Here is a 14,730-nt window from a genome sequence, read left to right on the forward strand (position 1 = left end):
CCTCAGAGCCACAGGGACGTTTATCTATTCCTACACTCTTTTCCTCTTCAGGGCCTTGGCACATCCTGTTTCCTCTACCTAGTGTTATCCTCCTCTTTGCTGTTGCTCATCTTTGGGGTCTTGGCAATAAATACCTCTTCCTCAGAGAGGTCTAGCTGACTCCTCCAATCCTAGGAAGGTCCCATGTTTTGTCATCATACTTAGGCTTTTCTTCCATTACACTTAAGATTTTCCTATTCACCGCTCAAGGGGCAGCTCAGTCATACCTTTTCCTTCCCTGCCTTCTTCCCTCCAGGAGTGTTACCATTGCCTTTCTCTCTCCTAAGCTCCCAGAGCTCCTCTTCTGCCTCTGTAACTTGTTTCCTGAGCCTGTGAAGCCCAGGAGACTCACTTCTACTACCTCCATAACTTTCTAGACTTTCTCAGAAAAAAATTCTCTTTTCTATCATGTATTAGTGTGATCAACATGGGAGATAGTCAATTGAACTCACGGACTGCTTCATGGGCAGGAACCCTCCCTTCTCACTGCATCACTGCAGGCCTACGATCAGCTCAGTGCTCAGCATGTTGAGAGTGTTTATCAAATATTACTTAAATGAATGAGAGAAACCAATGTTCAGACCCCACTTGCCCATTTCTGTGCATTATTCCCAGGTGGCCTGCTTTTCATGGATTCCTCATAAGCAGACTGTGGAGGTGAGCACCATTGTTTCCATTTTACAGGTGATGAAAAGGAAGTGTAAACAGGTCACATAAACTTGCCTGGCACCCCCACCTACTAACAAGAGTCAGGTTTTAAATCCTTTCTGACTCCTGCGTGAGATCTTATCTTCTGCTTCATGCTGCAAGTGACTCACTTTGGGCTTGGAAAGACTCAATGAGCTAATGCAGGTATATTACACACTCAATAGGCACTCAGTCTCTGTTCTTTCAATTAAAGCCCTGGCTGGTGTGGCTCAGTGAATTGAGCAGCAGCCTATGAACCAAGAGGTTGCTGGTTTGATTTCCCCGTCAGGGCACATGCCTAGATTGTTGGACAGGTCCCTTTCCCTCTCTAAAAATAAATAAAATCTTAAAAAAAAAAAAAAAAAAAAAGAAAAAGAAAGAAGTACTTAGTATGTGGCGGAGGAGGGCACCACACTAGATGCTGGATATTCACTCGTGACTAAAATTAATATCTTTGCCATTTAAATTGAGGGGAGGACGACAGGCAATAGAAAGAGGGTATCCAAGAAATATGAAGGAACGGAAAAGGAGGCAGCTTGAGGTGGTGATCATCTGACACCTGAAAAATGAGGAAGGGCAGGCCTGAAAGAGGCAACGGTAGAGATTGTCACAGGCTGTGGAACCTGACCTTGTTCAGTTGCGGGACTAAATAAGATGGGCCCTAGAGATCCTTGCAAAATACAGAAAAGAGGCTGCCTAGAGGCTGTGGGCCTTCCCACTCGGAATAAGGCTCCCTCACTGCTTTCACGTCTTGACTCAATGTCTTTTACGCAGCGAGGCCTTCCCTGGCTGCCCCATTCAAAATTTCCATAACCCGCCACGTCTCCGTCTCAAAGTGTTCTACTTATTTCTCTTGCCTCGCGCCTGCCTCCCCCACTAGACCGAAAGCGCCTCAGCGGCTGAGGTTTTTGTCTGTTTCGTGCTGTAACATCTGCGCCTGGGGCACAGTAGTCAATAAATATCTGCTAAACTAATTAATAGCACGAGGTAGGCTTAGCAGAAAAGGCAGTCGCCGTAGAGGACCCCTGAGCCCCACCGACAGGACCCGCCATCCCCCGACCAGGGATGAAAGCGACTCCCACGTCCACTCTCGGCCGCCTCTGGTCAACTTCAGTCACAGCCTCACACACAGCCTCCGGTCCTCACTTCCGAGTCTCAGGGCCCCCTGCCATCCATACAACCGCCTCCCGGTCCCATCCCCCAACCTCCCGCCGCCGCCATCACCGCCGCCGCAGTGGCGCCCGCTCTGCGCACGCTCGGCGGCGTAAAGACGCTCGGCGTCGGCAGACGAAGACCCCCGTGCGTTGGCGCAGGACCGTCCCAGACAGAGGTGGGAGGTGCGTCGGGTGCTTGTGCTGTTCCCTGGCACCGCCTACCTTCCCTGGGCCTTGGCGGCCGCGCATGCGCGCCGGGAGCGGAAGGGCCGGCGGGCGCGCGCACTAGGCCGGACGGGCGGCGGAAGCGGGAGAAGCTGTTCTTAAGGGGGAGTAAGGGAGTCGGCGAGTGCGCGCGCCGCGGGGGCGCGGGCGAAGTGTGTGTAGGGGGTGGGGGGAGGCCCAGGCGGGCGGGCGCGCGCACGAGGCTTAACCTCGCTTGGTGGCGGCGGCTGCGGCTTCTTTGTTTCGTGAAGAGAGACGAGACGCCCACTCTGCCCCCAACCCAGCAAGGAGGGGCGGGGGCGGCGTTGGGAAGGCGACGGTGCGGCCAACTCCCGGTAAGGAACGCGGGCCGCGGGGGGGGCGCGGCGCGGGGCTTGGGAGGACGGTTTGAATGGAGCCGGGGCGCCGAGGGGGGAGGGGGCCGCCGGCGCCCGGAGCGGGGCCGGGGTACGGCGGCGCCCGAGGGTCAAGAAGCCCGGCCGATACTGCGCGCGCGGGGAAAGCTGAAGTGTAGCGAGGCCGCAGCAGCTACAGTATCCGCGGGCCGGTGGGGTGGGGGCCGGTGCCGCGTGGAGGCCGCGCGCCACCCGCGCGCGCTCTCGCCGGGTTCGCCGGACAAAGCTTGCGGCCCCCTCTGCGGGCCAGGGGCCCGGCATTGATTGCGATCTCTGCTGCGGCTGCAACAATAGCCAGGCGTCGGTGATTTTCTGGCTACGTTATAACGGGTCCAGCCCGAACGTTGTCTTTTTGGCGAGGCTGCGGTTGCCGCTCAGTGGGAAAAATCCCTGATGTGTGCATTGTCGCCTGGACACGAGCATTCGCAGCACCCTTGGGTTAGCCGACCTAAAATTTTATTTAAAAAATCACGTATTCTTGATTTCCAAGGAACTGTAAATAACTTGCCCCATTCTTTGCATGTAGTGACTTAAAAATGTTTGCCCTGATTTGGGGCGTCGGCAGCAAGTAGGACTGGGGTAACTGCTGTTGAAAGCATTGTTTTTGTTGTGTATCCTTTTCCCTTCCTGCCAACCGGTTTTCCAGGTTTAGGTTTTTACTTAAAACGTGGACCTTTCAGGAGAATGTTTTGAAGACACCGGTCTTGATTTTTTCCTCCCCCTCAGTGAATTCTTGGGAAAGTAGAGAATAAGTGTAAGAACCACTTCCCAGGAATTTGAAACAAGTTTTCAGTTTGAATTGACAGACGGGATTAGTGTTTTCATTTCTGGCTCTGCCACTGAGCTGTGGGACTTTAAGCAGATAGTTTAATCTCTTTCAACCTTGGTTACCTCCTTTGTGAAGTGGGAATAATGTTACAAGTGGAGCTGATGAAAGCCTGTAAAATGGTTCCTGGCAAGTGGGAAGCAGTGTTACTGTCTGGTCCAGTCTCTTCCCTCATTGCTGAGCAAATATCCGTCAAGTCCGTACTTCTTGTCAGATGGTTTGGGGTTGGGTCTCCTGCATTTAAAAGGTTACAGGTAGTAAACCGGGGAACAGCTTTCTTTGGCCTGTCTTTTAATCCTCACAGCTCTTTCTGGGAGAGGAATGCAGTGGATGTCCAGGCCAGTGGTATGAGCCAGAGATTAGGAAGACTGCGTGGAAGAGGGGGCCTTTACTCAGAGTCAGGGAAGATGGCTAGTCTTATATTTTGACTTACATTTGTTTCCTCTGCTACACTGGCACATTGCCTCGATCCTCTGCTGTGGAGACATTAACCCCAGTTTGTGATTACACATTTGTTCTCTAAGGGCCATCAGAGCAGGAGCGGTGCCTGGCATATAGTAGACCCTTAGGGAACATTTGTGCAATGAATGAAGGGCCCTTGGGAGGATTGTGTGAACATGTGTGTGAAGTGCTTGACACAGGACTGGGGTGGTTGTAAGCAATAAACATTAGTTGCTGTGGAGTTTTAACTTTCTAGGCCATTGTTTTCCAAACCTCATTCCCCTGGGAAAGGAGGGTGTGGGGCGGTAGGGTGGTGGCGAGAAGTGCTGGTTCTAGAATCAGACCTTCTGGATTCACACCCAGTTCTCTAAATTTTAATTTGACCTCCATCAATGTATGTACCAGTGTGTTCCCCGACTTGTGAAACAAGTATGCCAGCGATGCCACCTCCAGCAGTGGTCGTGAGGGTTGCATGAAATAATGTTGGTATCTGTTTAACACACTGCACCACCTGGCTTGAATGGTTATATGTTTTCTTAATTTGCTTTAAAATCAATGCATACGTAATTGTGAAAATAACAAATGTTTCTCCATGTGCCATCTAAAACCATTGTATGTCCAACTCTTCAGGAGATTTGTTTAGTATCTTTAAAAAAACCTTTTTATTTAGAGAGAGGGCAAGGGAGAGGGAAAGAAAGGGACAGAAACATCAATGTGAGAGAGAAACGTCGATTGGTTTCCTTTTGTGCGTGCCCCAACGGGGGACTGAACCAGCAACTCAGGCTTGTGCCCTGACCAGGAATTAAATTACTGACCTTTCAGTTTGTGGGATGATGCCCAACCGACTGAACGACACCAGCCAGGGCTCTTCAGGAGATTTTGATCTTGCAAGTTTTTGAGTCGAGTGAAGGGTGACATCAGAGTTGTGACATCATCAGGGTACAGATCTGCAGATTTTTCTGTCTGTGAAAGCAAGCCATACACATTTTTATTAACATACCTTTGCCGCTGCTTGTGGACTCTTGAAACACTGGGAGGTAACCCTAGAGCAGATATGGGAGGGCAGGAGGAATTAGATATTTTGGGTGAATGTCTGGTGAAGACAACATTCTCCAGGTGAAGAAACACATCCAAGGGTATTTCTTCCCCAGGGGCTGCCCAGTCAGTCACCGTGGGTTTGACTCCTGGCTTTGACACTTTTTTTGGTGCCTCAGAGAAATAGAAGTGATAGTGCCTGGCACATGATAAGTCCTCAGATGTGCCAACTGATTTTGGCCTAGGTCATCATCCCTCTGCTGCCATGCACAGAGAGACCCATTCAAATAACAATAGGCTGGCACTGACTGGTATGGCTTAGCGGGTTTTACGTTGTCTCACAAACTGAGAGGTCACCTGTTTGATTCCTGGTCAGGGCACATGCCTGAGTTGCGGGCCAGGTTCCCAGTTGGTATGTGAGAGGCAGCCAATCAATGTTTCTCTCCCTCTCTTTCCCTCTCTCTAAGAATAAATAAAGTCTTTTAAACACACACACACACACACACACACACACACACACACACAAACAAACAAAACAAAAAAAAACCAAACAGTAGACTGAACATATGTGAATGGCGCCCCCTGTAGTTGTGCCAGAAGTGGCTCAAGAGGGACCCATTCACACTGACCACAGACAGAACACAATATGAATAGGAGTTGTGTGAGAAGCGGCCCAATCACTCATTCGCCATTCATATATCGAACAAACGTGCATTGAGTGTGCCATGAGCCCGGCGCTGCTGTGGTCTGGCGATTCAGCTGGGAGCAGGCAGACAAGGGCCCTGTTCTCGTTCGCTCACATCCATCTCCTTATTTGCAAAGGGGGACAGTAATAGTACCCAAATTGTAGAATTGCTGTAAGGACTAAACAACGACCAAAAAAATGACAAATGTTAAGTTGCTTAGGAGGATTGGTATGTAGTGCTAAACAGTTGGCAGCTCCTGTCATTAGGATCCCTACAGCAACTTGGTGGGTATGGAATATATTTTTGCGCAGTTGTAATTGTTCTGTGTGTTTTCAAGGTGGTAACGAAGGAATCAACTCCTCCGTTTTTTCTTAATACTTAAAAATAGTATGCTTTTCAGTTTTACCGTAAGGCATTGGAAAGGGGGAAGCATGTTTGGTGGCATGGCTTTTGACAAAAATCAAACACTTATTGTTCATTTCATATATTTTCTAATAACTTGTAACATTGATTGGAACACTTAAGAGCAGATTGAAGTTTTTTTTTTTAAAAAAACATAGAGTTAAAGGGATGTGGGAAACCTACTATAAAAGGGAAGTAACAGCTGTGGGAATGTGGGGGGAATGTCCGAGGGGGCACAGGTCAGAACTGAGTCCGGGGCCAGATGGGGAGCTGCCGTTGCTGCCAACCTTTCTTTCTCAACCAAAGAAATATTAGGCTGATGAATATGATCACCGATGTGTTGGTTGATTGTCAGTTTGCATGATCAACCTTAGTTTCTGTCAGTTGCATGTTGCTGTTAATTTTTCAGGATATGGATTTGATGGGCATGAGAAGTGAAGTTCAGCCTGTCCTCATCTTCCCATACCCAGGCCTCGAGGGAAGCAGCAGGCGTAGCTGGGTTTATGGGGAGATCAGATTTCACAGGGCAGGGGCTTTCTTTAGAAAACAAGTACGGGTTAGTGGACTTAAGCCGGTCCTGGCACCTTTCTGGTCTTTGCACTCCCAAGTGGTTTCAGCGTTTCGCTTTGGGACTTGCTTACTTTGCTAAAGGAATATGTCTTCTTTTTTGCACACGGACAGTTGTCACTGGGACAGTCTGTGTTTTGCTTAGTGTGAAGTTCACCAGCTGTGAATGTGATAAAGGAAGATTGACCCTGTTTTTAGTAGCAGTGGCCTTTAAAATGGCTCCGTGGGCTGGTTTAAGTTCTTTAACCGGTAGGTTGCGCCCCGCTGGCTCAGGAAGCAGGTGGCTGCATGGCAGTTGCTGCTTCACCTGTTACAGTGGGAGACTTGAGGAGGCAGGGTTTGATGTGTGCCACCCTGACTTGCCGTAATGGTCCCAGTGAAGTGGCACAATGGATGGCCTCACTGTCTTAATGGCAAAGCACAGCAGGCTGCTTGCTACACCCTGGGAGCTGTATCCGGCCCTGGTGACCGCCGAGTATGTTTTTGATCACAGCCTGGACTGCTGGCACTCTGAGCACCCTTGCACAGCTTCCCAGAACACCCCCTGCACCTTCCTGCCTGTTGGGGCAGGGTGAGGGGCTTTTCTTTGCCTGTACTCTATACCCTTACAGGCTCTCTTCCTCGTATATGTCCTGATCCTCAGCCTGCATCAGTTACTCAGACCTTGCAGTCAGACAGGCTTGAGGCAGGACTCTACTCCCTGTATAACTCTGGGCAAATGACTTAACCTCTCTGAGAGTGCAATTCCCTGTTCCTCTGTCTCTTTGGTTGTCAGTACTGAACCAAGGAGATGTGAGTTGGGGCTGAAATCCATCCTGTCTGGGCTTAGCCAAGCATGGCTCCGGGGCTGGACAGCCCCAAGTAAGGGGTGCCTTTTACATTTCAAATGGCATGTGTTAGCTGAGATCCTGCTGGTCATCTTGACTCCTCTACCTCCACATCTGTTCCGTCAGCATGTCCAGAGAAATATTTGTTTTTAAAAGTTTTATTTATTTTTAGGGAGAGGGAAAGGGAGGAAGAAAGAGAGGGAGAGAAACATCAGTGTGTGGTTGCCTCTCACGCACCCGCTATGGGGGACCTGACCTGCAACCCAGGCATGTGCCCTGACTTGGGAATTGAACCGGCGACCCTTTGGTTTGCAGGCTGACACTCCATCCACTGAGCCACGCCAGCCAGGGCCAGAGAAATCGTCTAAAAGCATCATTGGATATGTCACTGTCCTGTCTAGAACATTTCAGTGGTTTCCTATTCTACCTAGAGGAGACCCCCACCTCCTCACCACTGTCCTTAAGGCCTGTGCTTTGCCCTCTCCCCCCATCTCTGACCTCATCTGCCACACTCCTGTCACCTGCTCCACTCCAGCAAAGTCCCATCCCCAGTGTCTCCGCACTTGCTGGTCTCTCTGCCCATTGATAGCTACGTGGTTCCCATTTCCTTCAGGTCCCTGCTAAGATATGTCTCCACTACTGAGACCATCCCTTGCCACCATGATTGAAAGAGTATGTCCGGTTACCTTGAGTGTTAACTCTGATGATTTTTTCATAGCACTTTCACCCCCTACGTGATACCGTTTCATATTTATTTGTGTACTTGTCTCTGTCTCTCAGTTATCAGTCCTACCAGACAGGGACTGTTTCTGCTGGATGTACAATGCCTGGAACCCTGCTTAGCCCAGAGTCAGTTGGTGTTGGGGTGGCTGGGAGGGTCTGTCCCAAGTGATCCTCAGCAGATGTAGATGCCACACCTCCCCGCCCACTCTTGCACTTTCTGATCTCCTTTCTAGGGGGACTTCTCTCCAGCCCTCTCCACCGATTATGTGTCTTTCTCAGCGTTGAGTATATATCAGGCCATAGCAGACCCAGCAGTGAGTCATGACATCCATTTAGACTTGACCAGCCTTAGCAGGAGCAGGGTCAGGAAAGATTTGTAAAGCTTGATGCAGTTACTTGATGCGCGTTTGTGTTGGACCAAGTTGTGCCTCTGGGTAATGGTCAAAAAAGTTTTAAAAACACACATCTAGTGGATAGATAGTTTAGTGTTTGTATTCTTGAAGTATAGACACTACACCTCCCTAACAGATTAGAGCATGAATCCTCTCAGAGCGGAAAACTAACCTGGCTGTCGCATCTTCTGTCATGTTGTATATGGGGAGGTGGTATTCATTCGTTTTCAAGTGAATGAAAAACTTTTTGTCCTTGGCTGGTGTGGCTCGGTTGAGCATCATCCTGCAAACCAAAGGGTTGCCAGTTCGATTCCCAGTCAGGGCACATGCCTGGGTTGCAGGTTCGATCCCCTGGGGTATGTATAGAGGTCGGCAGGTTGGTGTTTCTCACATCAATGTTGCTTGCCCTCACTCTCTCCCTCTCTCTAAAATAAAAAATAAAATATAAAAAATAAAGCTCCATAGCCTTAAAAAAACTTTTTAAAGAGGAAGGGTGGATTCCAATGAATAAAATGATACATAATAACCAGTGCTAAAAATAATACTTGTTAACAGTTTTAGGCACCTCTACCTTTTAGGTAGAACTGAGAAGATACTGTAATTGATCATGACATGACATTTCCTTTCTGAAGTATATTCCCTTTTAAATGTAGAGCAAGGTTTTGCTACTTAACCGTGTTGCCGGGAAAATGCTGCTGGACACAGTGATGGAGAAGCCGAGTATCAGGAATAGGCCATTTCCACAGGGTCCCTAAGACCATGGATGCCCCGCCCCTTAGCATTCTTCCAGGTTCATGGACTAGAGCACCCTTGATCATGAGGTCAGGTGTGGAGGGTTTTTCTTAGTAGATTATTAGGAGGGAAATGTTTTATATTTTGAATGTAACGTGGGGCTGGTCTTGCCCAGCTCCCATTGATGGGTTTGAGCAGGCTGCTCTGACTTGACTGCAGTGTTGTGTCTGCTGATGAAACATGTCTGTGAATAAACTTCTCCACACCGAAAAAGAAACAGAACAAAAAAACATAGCAGATATCCTGGGCCAACCTGAAATATGCTGGGTTTTTTTTTGGCAAGGTAAAAAGAAAAAAAAAAACCCAAAACAACAACCATAATCGCAGCTAGCAGCTATGGGGAGGGGGGTCCAGATTGCCTGTTTGCAGCCTGTCCTGCCACAGTGCCTGGCCACACGGGCCCTTTTATTTATAAGGCACAAAGCAAGGGTGTTAGGAAAGAAGAAACCAGACCTTTAATCCTCCAGCAGTCTGGTTCCGCATTTGAATGGCAACAGATGTTTCTATTTTAAATAATAATTTTGATGAAGTTGAAAGTAGATGGCAAATAATGCAGTCTTCAAACCCTTTCATCTTTCTCTTTTATTTCCACAAAGGTACTTCCTGGGCATCTTTTCTGGGTATTTAGTTCCCAAGTATTTTTCTAAAATGTAGTTTTTTTTCCTTAAGAGGTGTTTTCTGAAAATCTGGTTACAAAAGTAATAGATGGTTATTGTAAAAAACAAACATACAAAGAAAAACCCCCCAGAAAACTCTGATGTGAAAAATGTAAGTTCCCCATTATACGCCTCCAGAGAGAGCTGGTGCTTGCTGCTGACATTTTGGTGTGTGTTGGTTTCTGTGCTCAGATTAATATGCACATACAGTACAGTTGATCCCTAAACAGTGCGGGGGTTGGTGTATCAACCACTCCCCACACCCCGCACAGTCGAAAATCTACACATAACTTTTTAAAATGTTTTTCTTTTATTGAGTCTAGAGAAGAGGGTAAGGGAGGGAGAAATAGGGGGAGAGAAACATCGATGTGAGAGGGAAACATCAGTTGGTTTCCTCTCCTACACGCTCCTACTGGGGACTGAACCAGCAACCCAGGCATGTGCCCTGACTGGGAATTGACCTGGTGACCTTTTGCTTTGCCCAACCAATTGAGCCACACCCTCCAGGGCTCCACAGGTACCTTTTGACTCCTCCAAAACTTAACTACGAATAGCTTACTGTTGATGGGAAGCTTTACTGATCACATGCGCAGTCGATTAACACATACATTGTACGTGATATGTATTATAAACTGCATTATAATAAAATAATAGAGAAAAGGAAACACTATTAAGAAAAGCATAAAGAAGAGAAACTACATCTACAGTATTTATTGAAAAAAGGCTATGGCCCTCACCAGTATAGCTTGGTTGGGTGTCGTCCTGTAAGGCAAAATGTCGCCAGTTCGATTTCAAGTCAGGGCACATGCCTGGGTTGCTGGTTCAGTCCCTGGGCTGGGTGTGTAGGAGAGGCAACCCAGTCGATGTCTCTCCCTCTCTTTTTCCCTCCCTTCCCTTCTATTTAACAAAACAAAACCAAAAAAAAAAAACTGAGCATAAGGAGACCTGTACAGTTCAAACCACGTTTTTCAAAGGTCAGCTGTGTTATTCCTACCAATGTGGTGCTCGGACCAAACACTTTGACCTCCTTTTCCCTGTGTTTTAGACCGTCCTCTGTGTCCATGTGCACAGAGTTACCTAATTCACTTTCAATGGTGCCACAACTTCTGTAGCATGTATTGTGTAGAGGTCCTGATTGTTTGGCATTTGGAGTCTTCTCAGAGAAATGTGGCCAAGGCACTTCCAGACCCTTTGGCCTGGGGAAATCTGGGCGCTTGTTTTCTTCTTGTGGCCCTCTGAATGTTAACTTTCAGCTTTTTGATTCTTGCCCCAAGTAGTTCTTACTCTCCATCACGTTCTTTCGGGCTGCCTCCTGGGATTCCCAGGCACTGTTCCCTCCGGGAGAGCCCCAAACGCACCCAACCCACGGGCCATGCCCCTCTCTGTTAGGCGCCCAGATACACATGGTAGTGGTTTAGACATTTTGGCCCTTGTGTCCCCTTGTCTTTTGTTTTTTCTCATCAGACAGGTGCTGCTGCCTGGTTTGAGATGAATTTCAGTGTGTGTGAAGTTGCCTTCACTTTCCCAAACCAGAAGCCAAGTGACTTGTCAGCGAGGAGCTCTTTGGGGTAGTCCAAGCAGCACCATGGAAGCCACCTGAAACCCCGAAGGCCTTAGGATGACCTTGGGGACCCAAGGAATTTGCTGGAAAAGCCAACTCTTTAGTTTTCTAAATCTATACGGCCGGGGTATTTGGTAGTGAGGGAAGAGGGCTAGGAACCTGGTCGGTCCTGTCTGGCCCCCCTGGGTGGGTCTTTCGCTGGAGTCCAGTGGTACCCGCCTTCCTATGCTCTGTCTAGCTCTCAGCAGGAACAGGCCATCCCCGCCCCTCGAGAAGGATTGGCTAGCCAAAAGTCACTTGATAATGGCAAAGCACACTGCTTTGGTGGCAGTGGGAACCAAGAGGACAAGGGAGAGATCGCAGCAGCCCAAATCCTGCCCATTGATGACCAGGCTGGACCTTGTTTGCACAGGGCTGTGCTGGTCTCCAGCAGCCATGGCTCCTCCAGTTCAGCAAAGCTGCCTTGCGCGGCCTCTGCTTCTTGAGCGGAGAAGCGAGCCTATTGTCCTGAGCGCTGAAGAACGGGAGCATTCATCAAGCTTTGTCCTGCAGGGAGGCTAAATTTAGGAAGCAAATTCTCCAGAGTACTTAAGTTATTTTTTAAAAATACATTTTATTGATTATGCTGTTACAGTTGTCCCGATTTTTCCCCTTTTGCCCCCACTCTACCCAGCACCCCCCACCCCCTCAGGCTGTTCTCCCCACCATAGTTCATGTCCACGGGTCATGCGTATAAGTTCTTTGGCTACTCATTCCTATGCTGTACTTTACATCCCCATGGCTATTCTGTAACTACCTGTTTGTACTTGTTAATCCCCTCACGTCTTCACCCCTTCCCCCATACCCACTTCCCACCTGGCAACCATCAAAATGCTCTCTGTATCCATGATTCTGTCTCTCTTCTTGTTTACCTCATTTGTTTTTTTAGATTCAATTGATGAAGAAGGAGGAATGACTGCTATGCCCAACAACATGGATTCCCCCCCTCCCCATGAGCAAAAGGACACTAATGTGTGATTTTCTTTTCAGATGCAGTTGAGTCACAAGTGAAACTAATCTCCAGTGATAGAGTCAGGACAGTGCTTCTGCCTGGGAGGGTGGTTTCAACTGGGAAAGGAGCTGAGGGCGCCTTCTGGAATGTTGGACATGCTCTGTCTGATATAGGAGTCATCCAGGTGCGCACCTGCGGTCGGGGTACTTTAGGTGTGCTACAGCTCCCTACAGGTAAATAAAATGAAGAACCCCCTGCGCAGCACTGCACCGAGGACCAGCGCCGCTCCAGGGTCAGTTTTCCTGGTCTCCCTGCCACGACGGTGCTTGTCCGCACGTGGCACCAGCATCCTGCCTGGGCTCCTCAGTGTTCGACAGAGCCTTACCCGCTGTGCCGCTTGAAATGGTTTTGTGCTGTGTCTGCATTTTTTGGGCCCCCATTACTGTCATTGCCCACGTGTCTGAGCTTTCACTCCAGAAGTGAGTTTGCTGATGGTGGCTCCATGCACGCACCTGCTTCATTGCAGCCTGACTCTTCAAAGGTGGCAGCTTTTGAAGTAAATCTTATTTTAAAAAGTGTGTTGTGAAACCCTGGGCTTCTCAAAGGTGGACGTTACCATATTTCAGCACTAAAGTCTTCTTTTTTTTTAATGCCTTCTGGTATCTGGTGGGTGCTCTGTGTTGTGTGTGAAGTTAGCGCTGCTCTGTGGAGGCAGTTAATTCCTAGAGGTACCATGTGCTTTGATGGAAGAAGAGGAAAGAAGGTCTGATGCTAAGTGTAAACTGCCTTTAGAAGAGCCGTCGTTCCAAACGTGTTTACCAGTGTTTGCTTGTCAGCACGTCTGGCTTTAGATAGGGAGATGATGTTCCCTAGACCGTGTGGGTTATTTTGCTGTCAGTTTCAGTTGGCTTGGCTTAGAATAGAGACCTCTAAGTGAGAAAGAAACCCTGAGCTGATGGATGCTGCAGGATTCCTTAAGGATTTACAGGACCACGGCTTTTCTTCCCACTTCACTGAAGTGCTCTGTGGGCCTGCGAGAGCCTGTGGACACGAAGGGGCCAAGGAAGAGCCCCGTGGAGCCCTTTTCCTTTGCCCAGCCACGTCCATGTCAGTGTTGCCTGGCGTCCCACCTGTGAAGAGTGACTGTAGATGCGTCCTCCCCGTAGACAGACACCTGGGTCAGAGTTTTCAGACTCTAGATTCAGCATTTTAACAAACTAGCTGCAGAATGCAGACCGCTGTCAGGTGGCAGAGACTGGGGTGACTCAGGATCAAACAGGATCCTGTTTCCGTGGCAGAATGTGTAAATATTCACACAGCTGAATCAGGTCAGATTTTGCTTCCAAGTGAATTTATTTCGTGTGTGTGTGTGTGTGTGTGTGTGTGTGTGTGTGTGTTGTTAAAAGTTGGATTTTTTTCCCCGTGAGCTTCTTGGGTTTGGATTTGTGGGGAGGGATTGCGAGCAGACACCTGTTCTCCAGCACTCTCTGGTGCAGTTGATTTAAAGTCCAGCATTAAGGCTCCTTGAGCTCTGGAGGAAATCTGGGGCGCCCAGAGGACGGAGGAGCATTTTCTCACACGGGTCTGTTAGGGTCTGTTCACGGTCAGGATGGGGTGTGGCTACTGGTTTCTGCCCTGCCAAAGTTCCCGATCCTCTCTGCTCTCATTATTTGGTCATGAAACCAGAACAAAGACGTTTGGGCTTCTGATTTATTATCAAGGAAAATACCTCCGCTTTTCAAATTAAACCTTTTTTTAATCAAGGGAATTAAAAATGTTTGTGAACTTCCTAACAGAATTTATCCCTTATTAAAACCAGAAGAGCCCAGTAAAGTCCAGGGACAATGAGATTCATTGTAAAAACCAAAACCAAAAAAAACAAAACAAAAAAACCCACCAAAAACATTGCACAGAAACAAACTAGATTTGTGACATGCCAGTAGGGCCTTTTCAGTCATTCTGGATGCACAGAATGAGAGAATGGGGTGGGGCCACTAGAGTTCATAATGTTTTGAAGACTTGTTAATAATAAAAATGGTCATAGGTAGGAGTATATGGAGAAAAGCTTGCCTCCAATGTGCTGAGTAATTCTGTTGAGACAGAGAGTGTGTGTGTCTGTACGTAGAACAGCCTAGAAGAAGGGAGGCACTGAAGTATGATAGGGTCCCAGAGACAACACCAGGGCAGCTCTGTGTCCTGAGAAGGCCCACCCTGGATGTCTCAGGTCCGTCATCACCACTCCGGGGGCACTGAGGGAGCCCCCCAGCCCTCTCTCCTCACATACCTCCTCCCGCACTCGGCTGAAAAGGATAGGAGGGCAGAGCTGCCTCT

At 48.5% G+C, this 14,730-nt stretch overlaps 1 protein-coding gene across 4 annotated transcripts in view; it reads left to right on the forward strand.

Annotated features, from left to right (window-relative positions):
- The first annotated feature begins 2,307 nt into the window (after positions 1–2,307).
- The window catches only part of SMARCA4 (SWI/SNF related, matrix associated, actin dependent regulator of chromatin, subfamily a, member 4), an 80,525-nt gene continuing 68,102 nt past the window's right edge, over positions 2,308–14,730 (forward strand). For all 4 annotated transcript variants that reach the window (XM_054562167.1, XM_054562169.1, XM_054562170.1 and 1 more), the window contains exon 1: positions 2,308–2,440. The gene's annotated coding sequence lies outside the window, so the exon portion shown is untranslated. The remainder of the gene's footprint in view (positions 2,441–14,730) is intronic.

This window comes from Pteronotus mesoamericanus, unplaced genomic scaffold (genome assembly GCF_021234165.1).
Source record: "Pteronotus mesoamericanus isolate MK-2021 breed Mesoamerican mustached bat unplaced genomic scaffold, CSHL_Meso_final scaffold_636, whole genome shotgun sequence".
Classification (NCBI taxonomy): Eukaryota; Metazoa; Chordata; class Mammalia; order Chiroptera; family Mormoopidae; genus Pteronotus; species Pteronotus mesoamericanus.